Source organism: Passer domesticus, chromosome 3 (genome assembly GCF_036417665.1).
Source record: "Passer domesticus isolate bPasDom1 chromosome 3, bPasDom1.hap1, whole genome shotgun sequence".
Lineage (NCBI taxonomy): Eukaryota > Metazoa > Chordata > Aves > Passeriformes > Passeridae > Passer > Passer domesticus.
In genome coordinates, this window is record NC_087476.1 from 39,568,801 (window position 1) to 39,595,131 (window position 26,331).

At 37.2% G+C, this 26,331-nt stretch overlaps 1 long non-coding RNA gene across 1 annotated transcript; it reads left to right on the forward strand.

Annotated features, from left to right (window-relative positions):
* LOC135298032 (uncharacterized) lies at positions 1–23,315 on the forward strand. The gene is made up of 3 exons (XR_010359993.1): positions 1–1,016; positions 15,770–15,847; positions 20,422–23,315. It is a non-coding gene; the product is annotated as an uncharacterized LOC135298032 (long non-coding RNA).
* Positions 23,316–26,331: the final 3,016 nt, after the last annotated feature.

Below are 26,331 nucleotides of genomic sequence, written 5' to 3' on the forward strand. Positions count from 1 at the left end.
AGGGCGGCTTCACTCAGCTATGGGTGGATGAGAGCCAGGCTCCACTCTGGCCATGAGCTGCCGAGCCATCCTGCCCGCACCATGGAAAATCATGCGGCTAAAAACAGAGGCAGCCCTGCACAGAAAGAAGCCCCGTGGCTGGAGAGAGCAGGGGCCAGAAAACAGCCATGCAGCCAGAGAGGCTGCCTGGCAGAGATCACATCACCACCCACAGGCCCGGGAGAGATATTAACTCTTTCTGTGCACAGATGAAACTTGCAGACATCAATTCTCTCTAGAGTGAGAGTAAAGGAAAGAGTGAAGACACATAAAGAAAGCAGCACAGAGACACTGAGGTCAGTGAGGAAGGATTCAAATCCCACATGGGAGGAGGATGAGGAGGTGCCTTAATCTTAGGCTGAAATTCTCTTGTAAGGCTAGGGTGAAGATATAATTGATACATCAGACTTTTTTTTTTTCCCTGTAACTCATGGAGTGCACTGGGGGAATGTAATGTTCTAACCACAGCCATGAGCAGAGGCACCAGTATTGAAGCAAGCAGATGTTGAAGTAGCTGTGATCCAATGAGAACCTTGAACAGAGAGAGATGAGAAACCTTTCCCCAGGGATGGAAGAAGAAAACTTCTGTTCCCAGAGATAAGAGAACTTTTGTTTCTATACCAGAACAGCTTATCTTTAAAATTGCACCCCAAAAATGTGAAATGACCCATGATGGTAGCTATGGGAAGACTACCAAACCGTGGGAGGAGCTTCACAATTGCAGATTTCTGGACGGCTGCTGTTTGTGAAAATTAAAATCATGAGAGAATTGTTTCTTATGGAAAAGTCTTCATGGCATGTTGCCACTTGTTGCAAAGCTTTCACACCTTCTTGGTGATTTCTCATAGGCAGCTCCTCACAGCACTGACTCCAACTCCTCCTCTGCACAGCCAACAAACTCCATTTTACATCTCAACCAGCCAACCTACTCTTTTACAATACCCCTCCTAATTGGATCCAGCTATGACCTATTAAGGGTAGGCGTGATCTTCATTCTTGATAATTAGCACAGCTGTAACTCCTTAGGGGTGAGATTACCTTCACCACTATCTCTATTCTCCTACCTTCTTTCTATCCACAATTCCCCCTTTTCTTTTAATTACAAAGTTACAGTACCTCTAGAAAGTTATGTTCAAGTACATTGACATTATAACATATTCACATCTATTACTTAGGACTAACAGTGATATGAGTGTTCAGGCAACATATTACAGTAAGAACATATGTGTTTCTAGGTTCTGATTTTGTTTTGCTTTTCAGAATCTAGAACATCAACTTAAGGCTCATCACCAAAAACCCTTGTGCTTAGACTTCTATGTCACAGTGAAAGTATATGTTTCTAAATTCTAATTCAGTTTTGCTTTTTCACAGTATAGACTTGATTCATTCTCTAAATTCACAGAGTACTTATCATCAAAATCTTTACATCTATGCCTAATTGCCTAATCAAAGATTAATTCACAAGAATGAGTTAAACCAATGCTGTATTTACTATATTTGCAGGGCCCTCTGCAAAAGATAATAATCCAAATATAATCGTCTTTTGTGTAATTTCTGTTTAACTTTGGAATGTGTTTGTGCCAACTTTTATTCATTACCCAAACTTACATTACATATCACCAAAACCTACGTTACATATAATCAGAAACCTTTATATATATATCTCTAGAATATTGACAATATCTGTACAACTTTAGAAGGTAACTCACAAAAATAAGTTAAAGGCTATATATTAAGATAGCAACAAATCAACAGCCACAATTTCATCAACAGCTATAGAACTTTGAACAACATTAATCCAGCATCTGTCCAGTGCACATATGCTTCTGGAATATAAACTTTTAAACTTCTGCTTAATCAAAGATTCATAGTTGCAATTCATAAACAAAATGCACATGTTTCATTAGCAAAAAAATACACTATACTAAATAATAGAGTTACTCTTTCCCCAGTCCCCACTGCTGTTTTAATAATTCTCTTCTTCCTTGTACAGATTTTGTTGTATTAGTTGATCACTGCAAGCCTCTCTTATCTTGCTCTGTCTTCCATTCTTTTAAAGTCTTATAAAGTGATTTCCAGGTGGCAGCCAAATCTGCAGCTGCCTTGCCCCCTTTTTGACACTATATTTCACAGTCTTTTTTTTAACTTCTTTCCATGTATATAAAACAATCTGTTCTGCATTCAATATGTTATTTCTCATTGTGTCCCCAGCAGCTCACCTGTACCTCAGGTGTCAAAATCTGTCAGGTCTGGACCTGGCAGCTTCACCTGCTGTTTTCAATGCTACACTGGGCCCCATCTCCGGCTGCACCTCACCCTACAGCCCACTCCCAATCACGTCAGGTTACTGTGGACATCCTGCCCCTCTACTCAGGCCTGGTGAGGCCACATCGGGAGTGCTGTGTCCAGTTCTGGCCTCTCCAGATGAGACACTCCTGGAGTGGGTCCAATGGAGGACAACAAAGAAAATTAAAGGCCTGAAGCATCTGTCTTATGAGGAAAGGCTGAGGGAGCTGGGCCTCTTCAGCCTCAAGAAGAGATGACTGAGAGGGGACCTCATCAATGTCTGTCAGTATCTGAAGGGACTGTGCTAAGGGGATGAAACCAGGCTCTCCCTGATGGTGACAAGCAATAGAACAAGAGGCAATGGACAGAAGCTGGTGTACAGGAAGTTCCACCTGAATAGGAGGAGAAGCTTCTTTACTGTGTAGGTGACTGAGCATGGGATCAGATTTCCCCGAGGGGTTGTGGAGTCTCCCACACAGGTGTGAGCCTGTGGCTCATCCTACCACCCCTGACATAGTACTATACCTCCATGTAAGTTCACACAGCAGTAGGCTCCACTGAAATGCTGCAGAACTCCCCTCATGCATTCCAAGTAGTTGCTGTAGGACCAGATTTTTGCTTTTTGCACAGCTCTGAGTAAATAAAGTCATCCCTGCACCTTCCCCCACATTACATGGTAACAAACAGCCCTGTGAGAAGCTGACCCTCTGAGCAGCATTGTTCCCACTCTTCTGAGCTGCATCTGTGCCACCATGCTCACCCACCAGCCCCAGGAGAGTGCGAAATGATTCACCTCAGTTTTGCAGAACTGTAGAAAACTCTCCTCTGCTTTGCTGCCAGTGTTCAAAGGCCCTCAAAAGTCCAAAAAAGAAATTATGAGGAGGGATTAGTGTAATCAGGTTATATGCAAGCCCTGCTTCTACCTGTTCATCCTTGTTCAAGGATAATTCCATGTCTGCCTTCAGGGCTGTGATGTATTGCAGCTGAAGTAACATTATATACACCTGTATATACCAACATATACTTAACATTTTGTTTTAATTTAATTCATTGGCTGACTATACGTCTCTAACAGAACATGAGAAAATAACTGTACAAATATGTAAGTAACCTTTACTGAGGAATCAGTAATGGTAAATGCAACTCAAGCAGTGCAGACATTATCACAATCAATTATCACAATCCGTATGATAAATGTAACAGCAACAACAACAAAGAAATGAACAGTAGCATCTGCAAAATTAAATTAACAGTAGCATCAGCAAAATTAAAATTTTCTATTTTAATAGAAAATAAAGGTTCCCAAAATTTTATTCAAATTTCTATTAAATATTTATGGTTTAGAATAGCATTTAAATAGAAGCTGAAGACATATTTCACATTCCCAGGTTCTAATCACCTACTTTTCATAAAAGTAGAGAGAATTACATTTTAAATTTGGTATGCCAATGTGTTGCAAAATTATTTTCTAAATACTTTATTAAAAATATATGCTTAAATAAATAAAAATATATGTTTAGTACATATACATTACACCTGCATACATGCACATTTACTGATTTGTGTTATGTCATAGATAAAGCTTCTTTAACCTCAAGAAGCAAATCGAAGAAAATCTCAAAAGTGTGGAAAGCACAAAATGACTTCTTTATCTGAAATTAGAAAGTGAGCTGATACTGGCAGCTATCTTTGAAACTATTACTCTTGGCAAGTTATTTTATCTATTTATTTTCTTTGTGACTGGAGATAAAAACACTAAATCATCATCCATAGTTGAGTTGCAATCTGCTACTGATAAGTCTTTACACATCTTTATTTGTTATAACTCATAGAGAGCTCTTTAAAAGTTATATCTTTCAAACAAATAATATTTTTACTTGGGGTTTAGTGTATTGGGTCCCCCCCCCCCCAAGGTATTCCTGCTATGTAATTCTAAACAGAAATACAGTATTAATATTTAAGTGAAAAAAAAAAAAAAAACCTTTCTCCTCCCTTATCATTATTTTTGCCATTTTGAAAAAAAAATATGCAAACCAAAAAACCCAACAGAGTAACTCTACTTTTTGAGACAAAAATGAGTATGTTAAAATTCAAATTATTCACTGGAAATATACTCAGTGAATAACAGTCTACCTTTCTTCCCTGAAGTAATTGGTTTTGACTGGGTAGGGTTATTTGTACTTGAAAATTTCATAGCAGGCAGAGTCTTTTAAAAACATTACTTACAGTTGTATACGAAAAGAAAATTTGCAGCAACAGAAATATATTCAAAGTGATTTTTCTGAGAGTCACTATTTTAAGGAACTAAAATCTGGGTCTCGCATGAGTTATTTGTACATGAATTATTCTGTAACTCTTGCCATCCTTCCTTTCAGGACACATTCCCATATCCTTTTTCATTATGAACACTATATTTTCATGTAGTAGTCAATATAACTTAGAAACCTTGAAATATAACCATAGTTATATGTCAGGCACGTACCTAACTACCAAAACCATTCAAGACTAATGCCATGCAGCTCCCTCATTAGCAGTTACCCTATGTCTGACAGAAAAGTTGAATGGGAGAACAGAAGCAATCACCAATTTCTCTTAATTCTTCCCCAAAGATCCAGAAATCACCTTCTGGCTAATCACATCATTTTGAAATAGAAATCTGTGATTTTGTTAGTGAAATTGTTTTGAAAGAAGCTTGCTGCAAAATGAGAGAAAGAAATAGCCCTCTCTCCACCTCAGGATGCAAAACAGAAATAATGAACTTCAAAGAGAATAATGGAAGGAAGCAATAGTTTCCCCTTATAAATTCTTTCCTTCTTCCACGCATCCTTTGCAACCAGACCTAACACTTCACCCAGGTACCTTATTCATCATCTGACTCTATCACTCCAGAATTTCACTCTTTCTTTTCACCCTTTTATCTCACATTTAATCTGCCTTATCAATTAGAAATCTTATCATGCTAGCACTCCTTTTTCAGAATGGAAAAAACCTCTTTTTGTTTATCCCATCAGAGATCACATTCAACCTGCTAAAAATCTGAATCTCTTCTGGCTTAGAGACAGAGAGAATTAGAACCAAAGACCCTTCTTTTTATGGCTCGATTTTTTCCACACCATTAAAACAATGGTTTCCTTCTACTCAACACTTAAAAGTATCCCTCTACATTTGTTCGGGAGTGTGGGCATGTGCAATTATGCAAATGGCATTTTATTTCTATCATGGTGCACTTTTCATTAACCTTTCACCCTTAAGAAAACATCTTTTTTCCACCTCAGTTTAAGAGATACAGGTCATAGACTCATAGGTACAACAGAAGGAATGAAAGGTAGAATGGGCTTAGATGTCTTCAGTGTCTTTGGAGAACTTTCAGAGCTGTTGATCACCACCTGAAGGATTTGGTCACCTGCTGGTGGGACAGGAATGTTTCAGGCTGAAAGTCCTGAACACTTACTTCAGTCTGTACATTTAAATATCTTCTGGGAGAGGATTATCTCATCCTAACCTGGTATTAAACTTGGAGTAAATTCAGCAGTGGGGTTCATGAGTACAGCGACTATCACCACAAACTCCAACCATGTTATCCTTTACCCCATACTAATTCAAGTTTTCCTTTGAGAACATTGTATGAAGACAAAGAAATTAAAATCCATGCATGACATAGGCTCAAGTAGCTGATTTGTTGAACAGAAGTGAACTGGCACACCCACCCCCTCTGCTGTTCATGTTTGTCATGGTATTTAAATTGGATAACCATGCTGTACAAATGCTGCCAAATCAGGTTCCCCACTTGGCAAAACGCAGAGGAAGAAAGTTTCTGCAGGTAATGTGGTTCTGTCAGTGGGAGACATCTATGTCCACTGTCAAAACTAAGGCAGATTTTATGTCCATCCTCTATAGGCAGCCATTTCTTTGGGGCGTTTGAAAATTATGATTTTCAGGTCTGGTATTTTGAATTATAATTTGCTTGAATTCGAACATCTAATACCTCTGTGTCTCTACTTCATCCCAACTAAGTTGTCAGGCTGTTCCAGCCCCCTCAGTGTGTAGATGTTGCCAACATTCTTTCCCACTTCTTCATAATTCTATTAGCTGTGTGAAAATAACTGAGGTTTGGAATATGAATTTGGTTTTAAATCATTCTTATTTCTCTCAGAGTAGGAGGTTACACCACAAGCCAGCAGTGAAGATGAAAAAGGAAGCAGAGTGTCTGGTTAGAAACAAGTAGTCTGTAGGGTTGCAATACTGCCTTGCCAAATTCCATTCCTAACACCAGAGGGAGCTGAGCAAAGGTATAAATTCTGAAAACCCCCTCCTTGAGAAGCCTAGATTTTGCTGGCCTCTGAGACTAATAGTGCCATCCATACAAATTCATAACAGAAAATAAAATTATTACAAATATTGCCATAAGGAGACCATCCATTTCCTCCTGTTTGAGGAGGAGTAAAAAAATATCTTCAAAATGTTTGCCCAAAAGTTTTCTTCCTTTCTATTGTCTTACTGAGAATTTTATCAAACTCATTTTTTTAACATAGGATCCATTTTTAAAATTGAAAGCTTTCATGCATCTACTTCTTGGGCTGTATTAGTCGTTTGTAACTTACATTTATTTCATACACAGTTATATTTTGCCCAATCTTAATTACTGCTTTTATAATAAGCCACAAACGTTTCCTTTTGCTTCTTCAACTTTTCAGTTTTGCTATATGGATATTTTCATGGGTTTAATATCATAATTTTATTTATCAACAGAAATCTCACCTCTTCTGCAGTAAATCGTGTTTAGCTTTTTGGTTTTTTCTTGTTTATTTGATTTGTCATTCATTTTTGTTTTCCCCACAATTTTAAATATATAGTGTAATATAAAAAACTGTATGACTAGTATTCAAATGTCTTGAACTAAAAATGTCTTAAAATATTTTTGAAGAAAAACAAACTACCACATGGCTTTAGTTTTGCTATAATTCTTAAAGAAAAACAAAGGATTTGCTGATCTATTAAGCTTGCATATACACAGTCTGTAATTATTTCAGTGCTTGTCATCAGCATAAATGATGACATGGGATATCTCTACTGGCAGATAAAAAACCTCAACCTTTCCAGGCACCTAACTGCAAAAAAATGTAGAGAGACACGCTGTATTCAGAACAAGTTCAACACATGTAGTTTGAGCCAGTAGTTGGGTACTAGCCTATAAATTGAACTTTAACATCCAATAGTTCAGTTTGGGAACATTTTTTATTTATTCAAAACTCTCTTTTTTTATTTATTCAAAACTCTCTTTTTTTATTTTTCATTGTTTTCTGTTGACCTGAGCACTCTGTCATTGCTCATTGTGGTAACCTGCTGGATGAAGGACTTTTCATTTTTGGCTTCACTTGCAATTACTGTGCTGCCATAACTTTCCTTAAACATTTACCTTTTATTTTCTACTCTGACATTTATGTACATCACACCTCATTTGCTGCCCAGGAGTCCAATTAATTTTAAAAATTACATTTTCCTCTGCATTCATCTGTTGCTGATCATTTCTGTGCAACAAGTTCAGGTCTGTATGAAACACCACCTACTTGATTTTAAACAAGCTAAGCCTGCAGTTATAATTACTGATGTGTATGCTGTGTTTCTGAATTTGAAAATGGTTGTCATCCATTTGAATGTGCAATTATCCATTCCTCATACACCATCTGAAGGTGAAGGTTTCAGAGGCCACAGTGGTCATTTCACATCCAAATTAGATGCTGACTGCACTTGCACGTTTTACACGCAATTACTCACTTAAGACACCTAAAAATCAAGAGCTAAAATTGCTTCTTACAATAAAGGCAATGATCAAATTCATCAGCGTGATGAAGTTCTAATCAGGATGTAACAGTGTGAAATCTTGCGTCATATTGTCATTGTGTTTAACAGTTATGCCAAAGCTGCTGCTGGACAATTGAATAACGCAAAACTTTGTAGCAAATCTGTGGATAGATTAGGGCATTTGAAGAAATAGTAGCTGATAAATTGAAGGCTTTGAGGCAAAGTTTGGCTTTGTGAAAGAAGTTAAGGCTCAGTCATGAAAAATGCACAATGAGAGCATAGGTTCAGTTTTAGGGGAGGGAGGTGCAACCTGTTGCTGAGTTGTAGAAGAGCAAGTCTTACAGTGTTAAATCCATTGCAGAAAATGTTGATCAGCTAGTCTTCAACAAGTGGCTGTTAGGCCACTGACAATTCACTGTTCAAGCTGCCCATATGTCGAGTTTAAGTCTCACACATATATCAATGACATTAATGCTAAAATCCATCTGTGAGTGAGGTGAAATAAAGGGTTTTATCCTCACTCAGAAGAATTACTTAAATTTCTATTCATAAAAGAATGTCTTCATCGGGACCTGCAAAAGCAGCTAGTGTGCAAAGAAAGGATAGATGCCCTTGTGCTTTGCTGAAGGAAGGGGAGTTTCTTCTAGATGAACCCAGTGAAGAACTTAACTTCTTCCATTAAAATCCAAGGCTAATTTGGGATTTGTTTGATTCCATTCATTTCAAACACCCTCATCAAACTGTTACCCCATATGTGAGTATGAGAATTCCTTTCTTACAGATAAGTCTCTTGTAAAACCTTTCATATTGAGCATTTTTATTTCAGTCAAATTATAATGCACATTGCAACATCCTCTTTTCCATAATAATAGTCACTGACTTTCCAGAACTTCATGACTCCTCTTTTGTTAAAGGACAATATGGTGCATGTTTTTGCTGACGCCAAATTTATCCTTGTCAGAATGTTTAAATTTTTTCTATAGCAAAAGAAATCAAATTTTTCCTGTGGTCACAGATAGCCTCTGATCTACCCAGCAAGCTTCACTTGTACAGACATAACCTAAGCAGATGAGTCTCCTGAAAATTGAATTATGTTCCTAAGTTATTGAGTAGTAGTGCTTTTATAGCAATCTAAGGTCACGAGAGAGACAAGGTTTATAAGGAGAAGCAGTATTTTCTATCTAAAGAATTAATGCAGTGTTATAAAGTGATACTTTTGGGGTTCAGAATGCCTTAAAATAAGCATCTTTGAATGACTAGGTTTTTTTAAAAAAGAAAAAATGGAAAACTGTGGGAAAATGGATTGTAAGAGAATAGAGATGATTCCTCAGGCAACCATGCCCCCAAGGAGTTGCAATTGGGCTAATTACCAAAAAGTGGAAGTGGCCTTGTCCTTAATAGGTCACAGCTATGACCAATAAGGATAGGTGTTATAAAAGAGTGGGTTGGCTGATCAGGGTGGAGTTGGCTGGTCATAGAAGAAAATGGAAGAAAGAGCAGGAGTCAGTATTGCATGGTGCTGCCCATGGGAAAGTCACAGAGAAAAAAAATAAAAGTTTTTTTGTAGGATAATAAAGGGCTGAGACTTGCCACCATCTCTGCCATCAGTCATTTGAGTCCACTGTCAGAAAACTATAAAAATTATAACTATTATTAAGAAGATTTTTTTTTTTTTTTTAAGAGAGAACTAAAATGGTTTATCTATGTATAGTCTGCCCTTGTATATTCTCCTCCCTTATGCAGTACTCATTTCTGTGATGTATTGGAACCTTTGTTTAGTTTGTTAAAAAATATGACTACAAAATAGATGTATGGAACTAGATCTGTCCAGGTCACCAGGTCCAGTCATCATTTTGTCAGGTAAACCCTTTCTTAAATGCATTCTGCTTAAAGCTGATTATGCTCCTTGCTTCTCCTTTTCCAGTCACAAAAGTGTGGTTTAAAAATGCACTACCCCAAATCTTGGAAACTTACTCCTAAATTCTACCTCAAGCTGGTTGATGGGTAATTTGTCTTGTGGCAGTACAGCTGGAAAAGCTTTTAGCTTTCCCAAGCTTGTAGTTGACCTTCTTATGTACTTGTCCAGAGTAATCATATCTGGTAGGATTTTGTTCACCTAAATAATCCAGATTTTCATATTTGTCTTCTTAGAAAAAATAAATTCATTTCCCTGATTGTCTCACAGCCTGTGTTGGCTGCACTTTAACATAACCTTTGTTAAACATGGGGACCAGAAATGGGTTTGCTACTGCTGCCTCTATTGGCATATCACCTCTCTGCCCTGAATTTCTGCATCTTTCAACTTTGATTGTCTTTTTTTTTTTTCCTGACCACATCACTTCAAGGGCTCACAGTCATCTTGTGATTACTAATGCACTCAATATATTATACATTTGTCATGTGGTGTTTGTTCATTCTGTTCATTCTCTGAGTCTTTTCCCGGGAGGAGAAGCATGTCCAGGGATGTGTCAGTCTTTAGCAGCAATTGCTTTTTTCACCCTTAGCTCTGTGGTATGTGTCGCTGCATATTTTTTAATTGCTGTCTTAATTTTTCCATTTGAATGAAAGGGTGAGGACATTGGTGATTTTTAATAGTCCCAGAGCAGCTAAATCCAGCACCTCAGACCAGCCACAGAGATTTTTGTCCTTCTCTTAGAAAAATTTTGTCCCTAGAGTAAAATGTTGAAGATGCACACTTATGGTCTTATCCTGATATTCTGTGATGGCCATTTAGGTAATTTGGTAACAAAAGAACTTGTCACCAAAATCTTGAAAATTAGGCAGGATCCAGCATGAAATAAATACTGGTGACAGCCCATGTGACAGCTATGAGCACAGAAACCTTTAATAGTGCAGAAAATAATCTGCAGTATTTCATACTACCCATGAAGACTTCATACCTCGTACCCCCATACAGCTATTCTGCCTGGATACTGTTGAGAGGAGAGGAGTGCATAACTACAGTTAAATAATTCTGAGACATTCTGAGACCATCTGCAGTGAGAGCTAATAGAGTTGGTCATGCCTAGAGAGGTAGATCATTGATTTTAGCATGAGTGAGGGATACAGAAAGAGGACCCTGTTATCTGCAGAGAACAATGGAGACAGAAAAGCCAAATGGTCTGACTCCTGGAAACTTAAATGAGAAGGAAAAGAAAAATATTAGTTTCTTTTTTTTTTTAATCGAAACCTCTCTTTTCAGGAAACATAAAAGCAACTAAGATTTTCAGGTTCTCAGTTGTGGGAACTTGAATTTTGATATTGGTAATGAGGATATCTATGCATAGAGTTCTTAATATATTTTTATCCAATGGTTTTTAATTTGTTTCTTGGCAGAAAGAAGTGATTCACTCAGAACCTCAAAACAAGTTAAAATATGCAAAAGAGTAAAAAATACAATGATATGGAAAACTTAGATGAGATTATTTTAACTATAATGAGTGAGGGGGGAAAAAGATCACTTTAAAATGCCTTGATGGGTTTATTTTAAATATTGGGTGAATGATACAGCCTGTTTTCTTGTTTTGTTAATGAAGCATCAAGACCTAAAATATATTTAGTGTTTCATGAATATGCAATGAATTGCTAAATATTTGCAAAGAGTTTTGGCAGTGTGAACTTTCCTGAAAACTTACCAACCTGAACACTTAAAAATACTTTGAAGCAGCAAGAAGTCAAACACAGGAGCAGATCAGCTGCTCTCTTTCCTCAAGGAAATTTCTAGTGGCTTTTGGTTTTTGGTCAGGGAATGCAGAAGAGCAGCCACTATGGATGAAATCTTGACATCATTCAAATAATATCTTGATCAAATTAGAGATGGAGCTGTTCAAAGGTTCCCCATGTAGGCTGGTGGAACTGAATTGGAGTAATTATTATTATAAAACACAGTTGCTTGTTTTGCAGCTGTCACCCAAAACAGAACCTTTAGTACACTTGGAGACATTGAAAACATTTTTCAGCTATGTTAAACAACAATTTATTTATAAAAGACCAGTAAGAAATAGAACTAGACTAACTATAAAACACTGTAAAATGGAAGCAATTTTGCCAGACTGAAAAAAAAGAAAAAGAAGTCAGCTTGGAGCTCTCACTTGGAGTTATGATTCTAGAATCAGATAATGGCTGGAATTGGACTGACCTTAAAGATCACTTAATTCCAATTCCACTGCCATGGACAGGGAACCTCTGGGCTTTGTGATGTTCTAAACCCTAACCCTAGGCAGAGTAGTAAAAGCTTCATGGGGGAGAGGCTGATGCCAATCAGGTGGATGTGGAGGGGGCCAGGCTCTGGCATTCCTATTGGCATGCATTTGTACTTGCAGTGTGCTTAGAGTCCTGAGCTTTGTGGTTTTGTGAACCCTTACCTTGTTTTTAACCCTAACCCTAGGTGGAGCAGTAAAAGCAGCTTTGGGCTGGGGCTGGTGCTAAGCACAGTGTGTTTTCTCACTTGATTTCAAAAATGGCCAGAAAATTATCCAACCTCCCCCTCTCTCCTTAGTAAAACTGTAATCAAATAGTTTCAACAGAACGTATTTTTAATTCATGCCAACTGTATTTCATTTCTGCTGCTGGTAGCAGAGTTTTAAATAGGGCTCTGAGTCATATCAGGGCTCTGTGTGGCTGCTCTCCTTGAAAGAAACAGGCATAGCTGCATTAGGTGTCCTTCTGCTGCTGCTGTGTGCAGGCTGCCTTTTTATTCCACACTCCTCACAGTAGCTATTCATGCAGAAATCATAGGCTGCAAACTGCAGGAGCTAAAAGGCAGATATTATTCTTACTTAGTTATGCTGAGGGAGGGTGGCAGCACTGCTTAAGGAGAGCTGGAGTGGAGAACAATAATACTATCATCCATCCCTACCAAATTCCTCTGGGCAGTGCAGCAGGGCTGGAGATGTGATGCCACACAGGATAGTGGGATTGCTTAAATGGTTGGTTACAGTTAGAAAGCTGCCAAAATAAGCTGCTCAAATGGCTTCAGACTGTGCAGTACAGATCCAAGACCAGTGTCCACCATTAGAGAAGAGGTAGCATATATACCTTCCTTTTTTTGTGCTGATATCAAGCGCTTCATCTCACTTGGGAGATCTCAGGGGTTTTGCTTTTGTGGCCAAGGGAAAAAGAAAAAATTGCAATATTTACTGCAAAATTTCAAACTTAACATTGCTTTTTTTTCAAGATTTTAATATTCTGTGGCATAGCAAGTTTGAATATATTAGGAGTAAACAAAAAAGTTTGGAGCAGCAAGTCTAGACCCAAATCTGTTAAAACATACACTTGTCACTTCCATTGCTCAAAATTAAAAAGAACATACAACTTAAGACAAGAAGCCAGTCTGAAGTCACAGGTACTTGCTCTATCACAAACCTAACTAATGTTTTCAAGCACATATTAAAAGTACAGAGATTAATCCCTAGCAAGTCCAAGGGATTAATGGAAAACCTGCTGAGTGTCACTTTCACACCTGAATCTGATCTTTGGTAGCCCACTGAGGTTTGTGCTGCTAAATTGAAACAGTTTTTATAGAAAATAGTGAACCTATGGTGAAAAATTCAGCATACAGTGACTGGTAATTAATTAAAACTTTATTTATTCTCAAATGTGCTGTGCTGACTCCAGAGCTGTCAGTCAAGCTATTAGGGTACCTACATTCAAGCAACTGCACAATCTATAAAGATATTCTTTGATGTATAGAGAAAACACACAGATCAAGCTGACTGGAAAAGTTAGAAAGTTGTGAGGATGGTATTCTAAGCTATGTTTGCAGGCTTTTGCAGGTTGTATTACATCTTATCAGACAAGCATAATTTCTAATAGCAAAAAATGTATTGCATGCAAATCCCCGTAGAAAATGATAGATGAAAGATAGCTGGTTTCTCTTACATGCAAAGGGGATTTCAGGTTGTTCCTGTTTGAGTTACTAAAAGTTAGGTTTCTTGACACACAGGGAAGCCTGACAGAAGCCAATATTAAAGGCATTCAAGTGAAACTTTTAGTGCTTTTTTCTTCTGAACAACCAGGGCAAATGGTTCTTTTTGCATTTTCTGAGACCATTTTAATTGTATTTAGAGCCGCCAGCTCAGGTCTCCTGAATTCAGAAGATCCAGTGGAGGAGAAAATACCAAACGCTTTCAGACTGAATGAATTACCAGCATAGACCCTGATCCCTTAAAATGTTCAGTGACATTGATTCCTGTTTTAAATCACAGTAAGCTGTGATTGTTCGGTGTAATTGGCCCCAGGTGTCTGAGGCACAAGACTGCCCTTTAGTATGAAGTATTTCCATCTTGTTAGCACTAGAGCAATGCTAGAAAGCTGTGTAATTCTGTAACAGCTTGATTCTACATACAATGGGACAAAGAGAATGCTAAATCATAGGAACTTATAGACATTCAGGAGCTGTGGTAGTGCCTTTGGAAAAGAATACATTTCAGGGTGATAATATTTGCAGGAAGTATCTATTTTCAATCTTCTTTTCCTTAGGATAGTCTATCAGCATAAATTGCTGTGTCACAAGATTCATCCAGGTTATGTGCTCATCATCTAGAGGAACCCAGGAAAGATTGTGCCTGCTGTCCCCAAAACTGTGAATGAGAAGGAAATATTAGACCTGTTTTTAATAGTGTGATTCAAAATGTTTTTCAAATTCTGAAATTACTAGTGTAACTTTAAAATATTCTCATGTATGAATCCATAAGCACTGTAAATATTTCAAGTAGCATTCCATGTACAACAAACAACCATAATTTCCTCAGGTTACATAAGGTTTATTTGCAGCTCTGAGTGGTTGACAGACTATCAAAGGATTAACTTGAAAAATAGCATTTGAATACATGCAGATTTGCCTGAATAATAGGAATAAATACAGTCACTTCACCACAGGAATACTCCCATCTTGTTTTCAGCTATGTCATGAATTTTTCTATGGTACAGAAGATCATTAATCAGAAAAAAAAACCAATAACCTCTATGAGCATAGCCACTCCCCTTTGAATGGCTGAGTTTGGATGTGATCAACAGTAAAACGAATGATCTTCCTCTAGAAATGGTGATGCACTAAAATAATCAATAGAACATCAGGGTGGTGTGATGATGGCATGCTTGTAAGATGCTGTTAGTACCAATCACACCTGAGATTTCATTGCATCAATTTAAAGGTATGAGGAATCTCACTGTCACTAAGGATGAGAAACGTGCTAATCACTAGCTGACAGCAGATCCACACCAGATGTCAGCTGTCATAGTGCTGCAGCGCTCATTGAGCCATGTATTCACTTGGAAAATCTTCCATTTGTTGTTCTAGCCCACTGTTTCTGATTATGCTCTCCCTTAAAAATGGGCTTTGGGGTAAAGCAGGTTTTACAAGCAATACAGCTGGACTGTGTCCTCCGTGGACTAATCTGACCTGTGTTTTTACTGTTGCTGCCAGGGTTGTGTGATTGAGTCTCTGAGGCTGCTTGGTTTGTGATCAATTGCCCAATGCACTGAGCTCCTCTGTGCCAGACTGGCAGAGCTCCCACCTGGGACGAGATGCAATGCCTAGGACTGGTAATTTTGGAAACTCCTTCTACACCAAAGTCAGATGTGGCTTCAGACTCTGAACAGTATGATGAATTGATGCAGGTTTTTGTTTTTTTTTTTCCAGGTTCCTGGTGTCTCCTGGTGCCATTCATCAACTTTCCCCTTGTCCTTTGACAAGAGAGTCTGTGTGTTTCACTCTAAGGTAAAGTAGCACTTCCATAGGGCACCATCTACAGAAAAAAATATTCCTCCTTGTGGTGTGGTATATTATAGTAGTCAATTACATTGTAGCATTCAGGGACCATTAGGAAAGATGTATGCCCCTCTTATATCTAATTCAATGCTTTGATTTCCAAAAGGTGCCAAAACCCTGCTTCACACAGGGAATTTAAAAGAACTATGACCTGCAGGGGAAAAAGAAAAAAAAATGAGTAGATGACAGAAATTTAAGGGAAAGAGAAAACCAAAAAACCAAGCTAAACATGAAAAGGAAATTTTACATTAGGTTTTTACATACAGTTTAAGCAGGGACCATATGCATAATGGTTTGTTTTCTTCCATTAGAGGCATCTTATAAGAATGACATGCATCAAAGAAAGTAAAAAAAAAAAAAACCATGCAAACATGGCTAAAAATTAAAGTGGTAGACTGAGTGAATCAGTGAGGAACAATAATCCAGGATAATGGGCAAACACTGTGCTTGGGTCTGAAGATCATACAGGGTATTTTGTCAAGCATAAAGAATGCATCTTAAAAATGTGCAGATTAGTAACATTTCTGTCCAAGCAGAAATAATTATCTGACAAGAGCGGGACAGGCCTGAGTGAAATACTTATAACTATTTAATATTATCAATCAACAAAACCAATAAAAATGACTGCTTCCCAGCAGGTGGCACTGAAGCTAATGAGTTCTAATTCATCTCAGCATCTTTCTCCAATCTTCATAAAACTTGGTAGATTTTCATACTGGAAGGTTTCCTCATTGTCTTTCTAGAAGGTCCCTATTGGAGATCTTAAGGAGTCAGAGAAAAAAATAGAGGCCAACAGAAAAATTTCAAGTGTCACAAAATGCTGCCATTAAAAACTGTCTGGCTAAATAGAAGGAGCCTTTTTCTCTCATAAATACTGGATAAGAAAATTGCAGAACATTACAGAAACTTGGCTGTATCATCTTTGCTTCAGAAGTCATAGATCATGTTTTGCTGCCTAAACCTATAGCTACTCCCTTCAATCTACTTTTCTTGAAAAGCTTTGCAATTCAGACTAATATTCACCCTTTATATTTTAAAAATTATAGGCAAAATACTAACATGACAGCTGACAAAGGCCCATGAATGTGGTTAGTGGGAGATATATGGTGCAGCCCCGTGGAAGCGCAGTGTGATAGATGAAAGCTGTGCAGGCTTACCAGCCATCCTGATTTGTATGCAGCGATTCTGTCCTCATTCTGAGACTCCCACATTATGCCAGGGATTATGACTGTTCTGAGACTCCTGATCCCTCGGAGAGGCATGCAGAAAAATATCTAAAACTGCTACAGAGAGGCAAAGTTGTAAAGGAACAGCTGGAGGGACCAGTCATTGACAACAAAACAGGGAAAAGACAATCCCATAGGCCTTAGAGAGATAATTGAATGACATCATCTGTCCCTAGCATTCCCAGTATCCTACCATTCATTTTCCTTATCTGCTATGTTGCTGCAAATAGTAACCCTGTCCTTAATAATATAGGAAAGATATGTGCTATGACTATTTTAAAGTTTTATAAATCATTCTACCTTCATCATTTGTCTATTGCATCCTTGAAATTCTACTAAAGAGTGAAAAATCCTGTTAGCTGACATGATCTGTTGTAAAAAAATCTTGGGTTTTATCTTTTTGGTTGTCTAAATTTTAAATTATTTGTTTTAAAAAAATATTTGTATGGCTGAGCCATTATATAAAAATATTTACATTTTAAAATCAATTTACAAATTACTTTTCTGTACTCCATGCATTATTTCATTAATAATGGATTTTCATGTGATGCTTCCTTATTGGTTTTTTTAATGGAAGAAATTTAGCAAGTTGCTTTCCTAATTGTGACTTGATTATGTTTCAGTTTTTACAATAGACTTTCCTAAGATGAACTTAAACACAATTAGCTCTCTTCAATGTCAGTTCCCCTGAAAATGTATATCTAACTGTTACAGCAGGACTGCTGCTTGTGCATTCACACAGGAAGCTGAAGGCAGTCCAGCAGAGAATTTGGGAGGCTATGTTTATTAGAAGTGAATGCAGTAGTGTAGCCAAGCATGCCTGCAAAGAATAATATTTCAATCACAAAATAGGTCAGTGAAAAAACCTTTTTCAAGGTACTTTGATAGAGAAACAAAAATCTCAAAAGAGTACAGAATTAGTTTAATTAACAGAGGAGCCTAAAATTCATATATTTGCAAAAACGAGCTTAGACTAACTTCAAGGAGAAAACAGTTGCACAGATATATTCTGACCAAAATTGTTGCTAAAAGTATTAAAATTGTAAATCAGAGTTTCTCAAAATCCAGGAAGTGATGGAAATAAGGTTTCCTGTGGAAGCCTGTGTATATATTATTCGAAGTGTTTTCCTAAAGGAGCCTGACCCGTGAGCCTCCTCTTCTCTTCACAGGATCAAGGAGGGATTCAGATACACAGCACAGTACAATCTAATGCTTAAAAGGAAAGATTAGGCCATCCCTGCAGAAAGTTGTTCCCTTCTGTATGGGTCACCATGCAGAGAGGGACAGAACCACACAGCTGGCAGCTTGGCAGAGTTTGTTGTATGGCAAGGGGATGTCAAGCAGTGTGATCAAAGAACCACTGGGCTTCTGAAGGACAGTGGGTTTGAACTATTTTCAACTGATCTTCTCTTTAGCTTATCTTTATTCCCCTCTCGTGTTTCTTCTGTCTCTCCCTTTCCTCCTCCTTGTCTAATCTCCTCCTTTCACTTTTTATTAATCTATCCTGTCCCTTCCTACCTTCCCTATGTCCACTCAGTTAAACCTCTTTTCTAGAATTTTTCCTCATTAGTCAGAGCTGGTTGGAAACATGGGAACTCAGCTGCAGAGTCAGAAGCCACAACACCCCTGAAAAGGCAAGAGCAACAACAGACACAGGAATATTCTTGTAGTCAGGAATATCCTCCTAAAGATCTAAATTCCCAGGATGGACATTTGGGGAAGGCAGGGACAGGGTTATGGTTCAGGAGGCAGCTACAAAGAAGAAATAAATGCATCTTCAGAAGACAGAAAAAATTAGTTGTATCAAGTCATACATAATCAAAAAGCTTTATAGTTTATTCAAATCTGGAGAAATTTTCATGAAATTAGCAAAAAAAAAACTCATTCTTTTTGCCTCAGAAATCAACCTGACAAATGTCAAGTTCTTGCTCCATAGAACAGAGACCTAATAGTTACCTTTAAGAAGACTTTTAAAATGTATAAAATAAAATTAACCCTGTCCCCTGAAAAAATTCTGGATTATTTCCGCTAAAACTCTCCCAAATAAAGAAACATACAAACAGCTCATATAACATGAGCACAAATATTTCAAAAATTTGATGATATTTTCAGCAACTAGAAAGGAGTCATAGGCTAGAAATTACTGGGAAACCTTTATCATTAGCAGATGTATTACCTTGTCAATAGTGTTGTAGAGGGAAATGACCATTATTAAAGCATGCAAAAATTACAAAAGCTCTGTAATATCTGCCTGTCCTGTAGGGAATTGCCTAACCTGCACCTCTACAAGAAGCAAATAGCATTTTTGTTAGCTAAGCTGTTTATACATATTGATTGATAAAGACCTTTCTGCTATTGATGGTAAATTATCTATTACTCTGATGATTCTCAAGCTCTAGCACAAAAAATAAGGCTTTGCAACAGGGCTTTGTATGGTACAAATTACAAAAAATTACAAATATTAAAATATCAATGTATCTTTAAATTGTGTACAACATTTGCCAGCAATACTTCATTCTTTAATAAGTGTCATAAGAATGATAATTTTTTTCTGCAGATTTTCTTCATAACAACAAAGCTATTAATGTAACTCACCACAACAAAAATACACTTTGTTTCAATGAAACCACTGGAAGAGCCCAGCAGAGGTTGATAATACATACTTTATGGATTTGATTGGCTGTGGTTTCATAGCTCTGATCAATAAACTAGCTGAGCTGTGTCAAATTGGTCTTCTGGGCTTTTACTCCTATTACAAGTAATTCATACTCAGTTTTGGAGTAAACACATAGAGGAGACAGGCACAGCGACGAGCCCTCTGTGAACAGCCTAGATTTACTGCACATCTTTCTGTTTTCCCCTCATATATATATATATATATATATATATATATATATATATATATATATATATATATCCCCTTTCATTCTGTTAGGATAAATATAGTTTCCATGACCCTGAAGTTTCTTAAACTTTTACTTGATTGTAGTGAAACTCTCCTTTTAACCCCACAACAGCTTTAAATATGCTGTTCTGCTCTGCTAGTGTTCATCGCCTACTTTTCTGATCTGAGTCCCTCACTGCCTTCTGAGGCTGTGCCACATTTTTAACTTTCATTTATCAAGACTCGCAATATCTTAGTCCTTCTCTGTATGTTATCTTTGCTATACTATGCATGTGAAATCCAAATGTGAGGATCAATAATCTTTACATTTTGATTAAAAGCTCGAGGGGAGATAATCAGGTACATGACTTTTATTTATTTACTTATTTATATATTTTTCTGGTGACTTTCAGTTGCATTGAGATGTCTCTGAACTGCATTTTGAAGATTTACAGGAGTCTCTGCTTCAGGACTACTGGGACCTTTCAGCTTCACTATTGACTTAATAATGTCTCCAGAGTTTTATTTCAAAACAAATTCCAGCAGGCATGCACAGATTGTCAACTTCCAGAAGCATTAAAAGAAAATGCAACAATGTCATGGAGGGAATTCCTGTGCACGGTGCTGTACATACAGTTACTCCAGCATCTCTCTGGTCTTAACAGGTCCTTTTTTATCCCACCTACAGATTCTTCTCATATTGCTACTTATAAATGCACAGGTAAATTTCTCTGGAGATTTCCAGTCCTGAGCACAGTAGTCAGGAATTTCCTTGAGAACCATGTCTGCCAGAGAGGTCAGGATCTGGGTTTGTACTTCCCTTTCCTCTGGTCTTCTGCTGTTCTGCATTAGATGTTCACAGAGTTATTTTCATGCCTAAGAACCTTCTGCAACAGTGCAAAAAAGGTATGGGCAGATCCTTCTTAAATAATCAAAATAACATCAAGATGAAAGTTAACTTTAAGAAATGTTCCACTAGCATTTACTCTACTAACAGGAAAAGGTTTTGTCTTTCTGATCAGCTAAGTCTTTACAATATTTTAATTTTAATAACTACACTAAACTTTTTATGCTGTTATAATTAAATTATCTATATGTTCTACTGCTGCAAGTTATACAAACCTTTGACTACAATATCATGATTATTTCTTAGAGATATGGGTATTTAAAAAAGAATTTTATTTGTGTTTGCAAAGTTCCCTAGGATTTGGTGGTTGAAAGAAGTATGAAATGTGACTTTCCAGGGAGCAAGAACAGTTTTTCAAATTGTTTTCTTTGGGTTTTGGGAGATATTTTTTTGAGAAGGGAGTCAATCTTTTGCACTTTGCATACTTATAAAATGAACTTTCTAGTAGCTCCTTTTAAGGTCAGAGGTAAGAGGAAAAACTACTTTTGTGACTACTTTTTTATTTCTCAACTGCACTTTTTTGGAGAGATAAATGTAACATTTAGCAAATTCACCCTGCCAGTTTTACTATTCTGCCCACACTTAGTGATTCTTCCACTAAAGAGTTAACTGGAGCTTTTGCCCATCAGAACTACTACCTTTCCTATCAACAAATAATAATCTTTAATCTGCTTTTAGAAGTGATTTAAACCTGCACTAACTGAAGCACTGACTACCAGGAAGGTTGTGATGGGAAGACCCCTGAGTTATAGTCTGAGAGATGCATATTTACCATGAACAGAGAACATGGAGAAAATCAATCAGCTGTCATTACTTCTCTAGAAACATCCCATAATTCTTTTAAAGAACAGCTGTGTTGCCCTGCAATTGACCCAACTGATGGGAAAGAGTTCATAGGACATTTAACACAAAAAAACACCTTACACTTGACCACCAAGGCATGTAAGCAGAAGCAAAGAGAATATGGAAACAATTTCCTGAGGAAAAGTTCAAACCTAGAATAAACTAAACCCTGTGGGTGCCACTCACCCAGATTACTCTGCACAGGAGATGGTCTTGTGGACTGGCTGGCTGTGCTGCACTGCACTTACTGGTGTGTCAGCATCTTAGTAAGTATTTGCCAACACTTACCAGACTTTTCTCTTTGAGAACCCAGCAGCAGCTGCTTAAAATGACAGAAGACCAACATCTTAAAGTCAAAGTAGCATGTAATTGCCAAAGAGGGCATCTAGGCAATTTAGGAGTATATTATCACAACAAAGAGACCCAACGGCATCTTTTCCTGTATGAGCTCAGAAGACTCATCTATTCCTCTAGTATAGTCCAGCCTGTTTTTTCCCCTGGACTGAGAGAGATAGGATGCTTGATGAGGATAGCTATGATTCAGTTGGGAATGTTTTGTTATCTATTAAAGACTTAAGTCAACTGAAAACTAATGCATCAAATAATTTTAAAGTAGAAAAATGTATATAGAATAATTATTGAAACAGTAAAATAAAATAATGAGACAAAAAAATAGACTGTTACATATTTTGCATTAAAATAAAAAATTTGTTTTCCTGAAGAACAGGGTATAGCAACATTAATTTATGTGGCGATGTCTCCCATAAATTTAGGATTAGAACCAGTCTCCACTCGCCAGCTCAATAAATCTATAATGAAAACCAGTGTAATGCCCAAAATATTAGTAAAGCCATACTTCTTTCCCTTCTACATGTCTTCATTCTTTATTAATGCACAAAAACTTTTCCCCTACAAATTGGTAGAAGACCAATAATGAATAAATCATTCAAATAAGCCTTTTAGCAGAGCTGTATGTTAATGATAATCGTCAATATCTGACATTCCCTCAGGAAGAAAGTCAGTATTTTAAGTTATTTGCTTTGGGAAATGTTTGGGCAACAGGCATTCTTGTTGCTTCAAAACGACAGCAGGGAGTCTGAAGCATACTGTTAACACCCTCTTGAGTAGATGTGACTACATTTTCAACCTATTGAAATTCCTGCTGCGTTGCTTTGTATTTAATCACAGTCTTTATTGGCACTTATTCATTGTAACTGTACTTTATTCATTTATTCACTTAAATGTTTATTCAAAATTGAATATCTAAAACTGTGGCAACATCTTTCATGGGCAACAAATAAAAATTAATCCTGCTTGCATTGCATGTGCACGTCTATTCAACAGATGCCCTGTTATTGTTTGATAGATGCTTGTGCCAGAAAAAGAGCTAGAAGCATATTCTGTTTAGTTTAGAAATAATTGGTTCTTAAAAGATTTTCAGTTTTCTATTTATCAGATACACTAACGTATGTTTATGCATACACTCATTTTATAGTAAGACTGTCATTTGTGCTTTCTACAGTAAGAATTCTGATTATTTGCCACATTCAGAATTCTAATTAAAAGGAAGAAACAGATCAGAGTCTTCACTGCTAAAAGTCACTCTATTTTCATTTTTCATAGATAAAGACTGAGGACAGTATGGGCTGACTGAAAGCATGGCCAGTATTTCTCATAATTACATCTTTTAAAAAGAGTAAGTCCTTAATATTAAATTGCTTTTGTTTTCCTTGTAATATTTTTTTATCGTTTTTCACCGAGAAATAAAACCAAAAAGGTTTCCAAGCTTTGATCACCACCATGCCACTAAACCATAGCACTAAATGCCACGTCCAGTTGTTTCTTGAACACCTACAAGGATGGTAACTGTGTGCTGCCCATTCCAATGCTTAATCACCGTCACAGGGAAAAAATTCTTCTTGATGTCCAGCCTGAATCTCCGCTGGTCCAGCATGAGGCCATTTCCTCTTGTCCTGTTACCCATTGTCTTTGAGAAGAAGTTGACCCCCATAAGCAGTCAGAATCATATTTGTTCTTAGATGAGGGAGATTTGGTCCACTACTAGCAGGACTAAATATTCCCAAAAGGAATGTCCCACAGCAGAAAGCCTTTTGTTCTGGGAGCCAATGTCTCAAACTGGGCATTGTAAAGAGAGAACATGTTACATCTTCAGTAACGAGGCCCATGAATAATTTCTCTGCGTGTAACTGCAGAGCTTTTTATCTAACTTCTTTCATCTGGAAGGCTATGTCTGGGAATTGTTTCTAGCACAGTTACTTCCTCTTTGTACTTGCAGTACTCTTGGCCCTCATCAGAACTGAGCTGCTACAGGTACAGTGTTTATCTCACATTTCAAATGCTGATCTTAAAAGAGAATTTCTGGGGGAAAAAAAAAAATTCAGGAATCGAGAACAGGGGTTTTGGTCAAACAACTGCTTTTTCAGGCACTTAATGTTGAAATTTCCTCATGATAATCACACAAAGACCCTCCTTTTTGTCAGCAAAACCCCTATGGCACTTAATTACTTGATTCTGGGCCACAATGAACAGTTCTGTGTCTCTTTTGCGCCTACATCACAGTGTGACTCACAGGTATCTTTACTCTTCCTTAGCTGTGGCATTCTGCTCTAGAGCATGTGCTCTAACCACATGGCATAAACCCACAGGAGAAGACACCCCTGACCACTCAAAAGTTAACATGTTCACTTTGCACTGATCTTGAGCCAGAAAGACTGCACTTAAATTAGTAGACCATAAGTTTGAGCATTGGCTTGGAAGTAAATATTTAAAGTACTTACAGAAATAATGACACAATCACCAGAGATTAATACTAGTATTTCACATCATATCCTGCAGCTTGACAGCAAAGATGGAATGACAAATGGGGGTTGCAACTTCCACCTGCTCTGTAGGTGGTTAACTCTTTGCACGAACTTCAGTATCTAAACCTGTGAAAGAATGAATGATTGCACCGAGGTGTGTCTATCCAGAGTGGATTTAGGTTTCTTTGTATCACAAAGAGGGCTTGAAGCCAAATTCTTCACTTCAGCAGCAACTCCTCCTCATTACCTTAGAAGTTTTGTACACTGATTTTTGTGAATCCTGTTTTGAGCTACCTTTCTGGTCATTAAAGTATTTTTCTAATCATTGTGTGCAAATTGTATTCACCTAACTTGTGGCTGAGGATGTTGATAAATAGAATTAAAGAGGCAGTTTGCCTCACTGCTGCGTTGAACAAAAATTTCCTGTCTGAGCCCAGGCCCAAGAGATTATCATTAAGCAGGAAAAAAAATCCTTTTGATAAGCTTCAATAATTCCTTTCCCAATTGAAATATATAGATATTAAAAAAGTAAGTGCTCACATTGCTACTAATTGGAAAGTAAAGAAACAAGAACAGCAGTTTTCTGAATTAATAAAAATGTTGAGTTTCAAAAGAGGTTTGGTATCAGCCAAACACATATTTCTTATTTCCTTTATTCTTCTATACATCACTGAGATTTTAAAGTAAGTTATTTCTGGAGGTTGAAAGGGTTTTCCTAGTGATTCACAATAACATAACTTTGGATGTATTCCAAAACCATGGCAACTAATAGATATCTTTCACTACCTTAGTCATGCTTTGAGCTAACTCAATGTCTGAAACATGCTCTAAAATCTGACACAAACAATGCAGTTTAAGGTGAACCTTTTATGACTAGTATTGCACTTGCCAATAACTAAGTAGTAAAGGTAAGTGACATCTTCAGATTCAATTTATGAGCTATAAAAAAGAAAGAAAAAACCTTCACCTTAGTACATGGTACATAACTTTGCCAAAAGAAGTTCTATTCTGCGACACTTACATGAAAATAAAAAAGTAAAGAAAAGAGAATACTAAGATAATCAAAGAGCCGTAATAAAATGGATCAAAATCATATTGTGAATATAGATATATACACAATACATACAGTAGCTGAATATGAAATAATAATGGAGTGAATTTTATATTAGCACTTCAGTGTCTCTCAGAAGATCCAGCACATAGGTCTCTGTCACAAAGAGACAGTCCAGAGATTGCTTCAGATGAGAATCTGGCCTATCACACTAATGTGATGTGAGGTTACATGTCCAAAGGAACAAAAATAACTGTCACAGAAAGTTGCCAAGGTCATTTGACTCCTTCCTGGAATTTTTTTCAATAAGTTGAGAATTAATGGAGTATCAAAAACTCAAAGATGACTTAAGAAAATCTAATTACACCCAAGAAACTGTTGACTCCTTTGTTATAAAAGCATAAGAATAAATCCCCAGCTACCCAGTGCAACCTCCCTCATCAATATTCTGAGGTAGGATAGAAGGAAGCTCCTATTGAGCAACTCCTCTGTCACACTTGCTTCAGTCCAGTACAAATAATTTAATACAGAAGAAAAAATAACTGATACTAGTCACAGAGCCATGTATCTTTGATTACTCTGTATGTGGAGCGGTTTAGGGTTTGAACTACAAATGTTTAAGTCTCAAATTAATCCCTGGTCAGCAAAACTGCCACCCTCCCCCCATCACCATCCTTGGCTTTTATATGTCATTATTAAC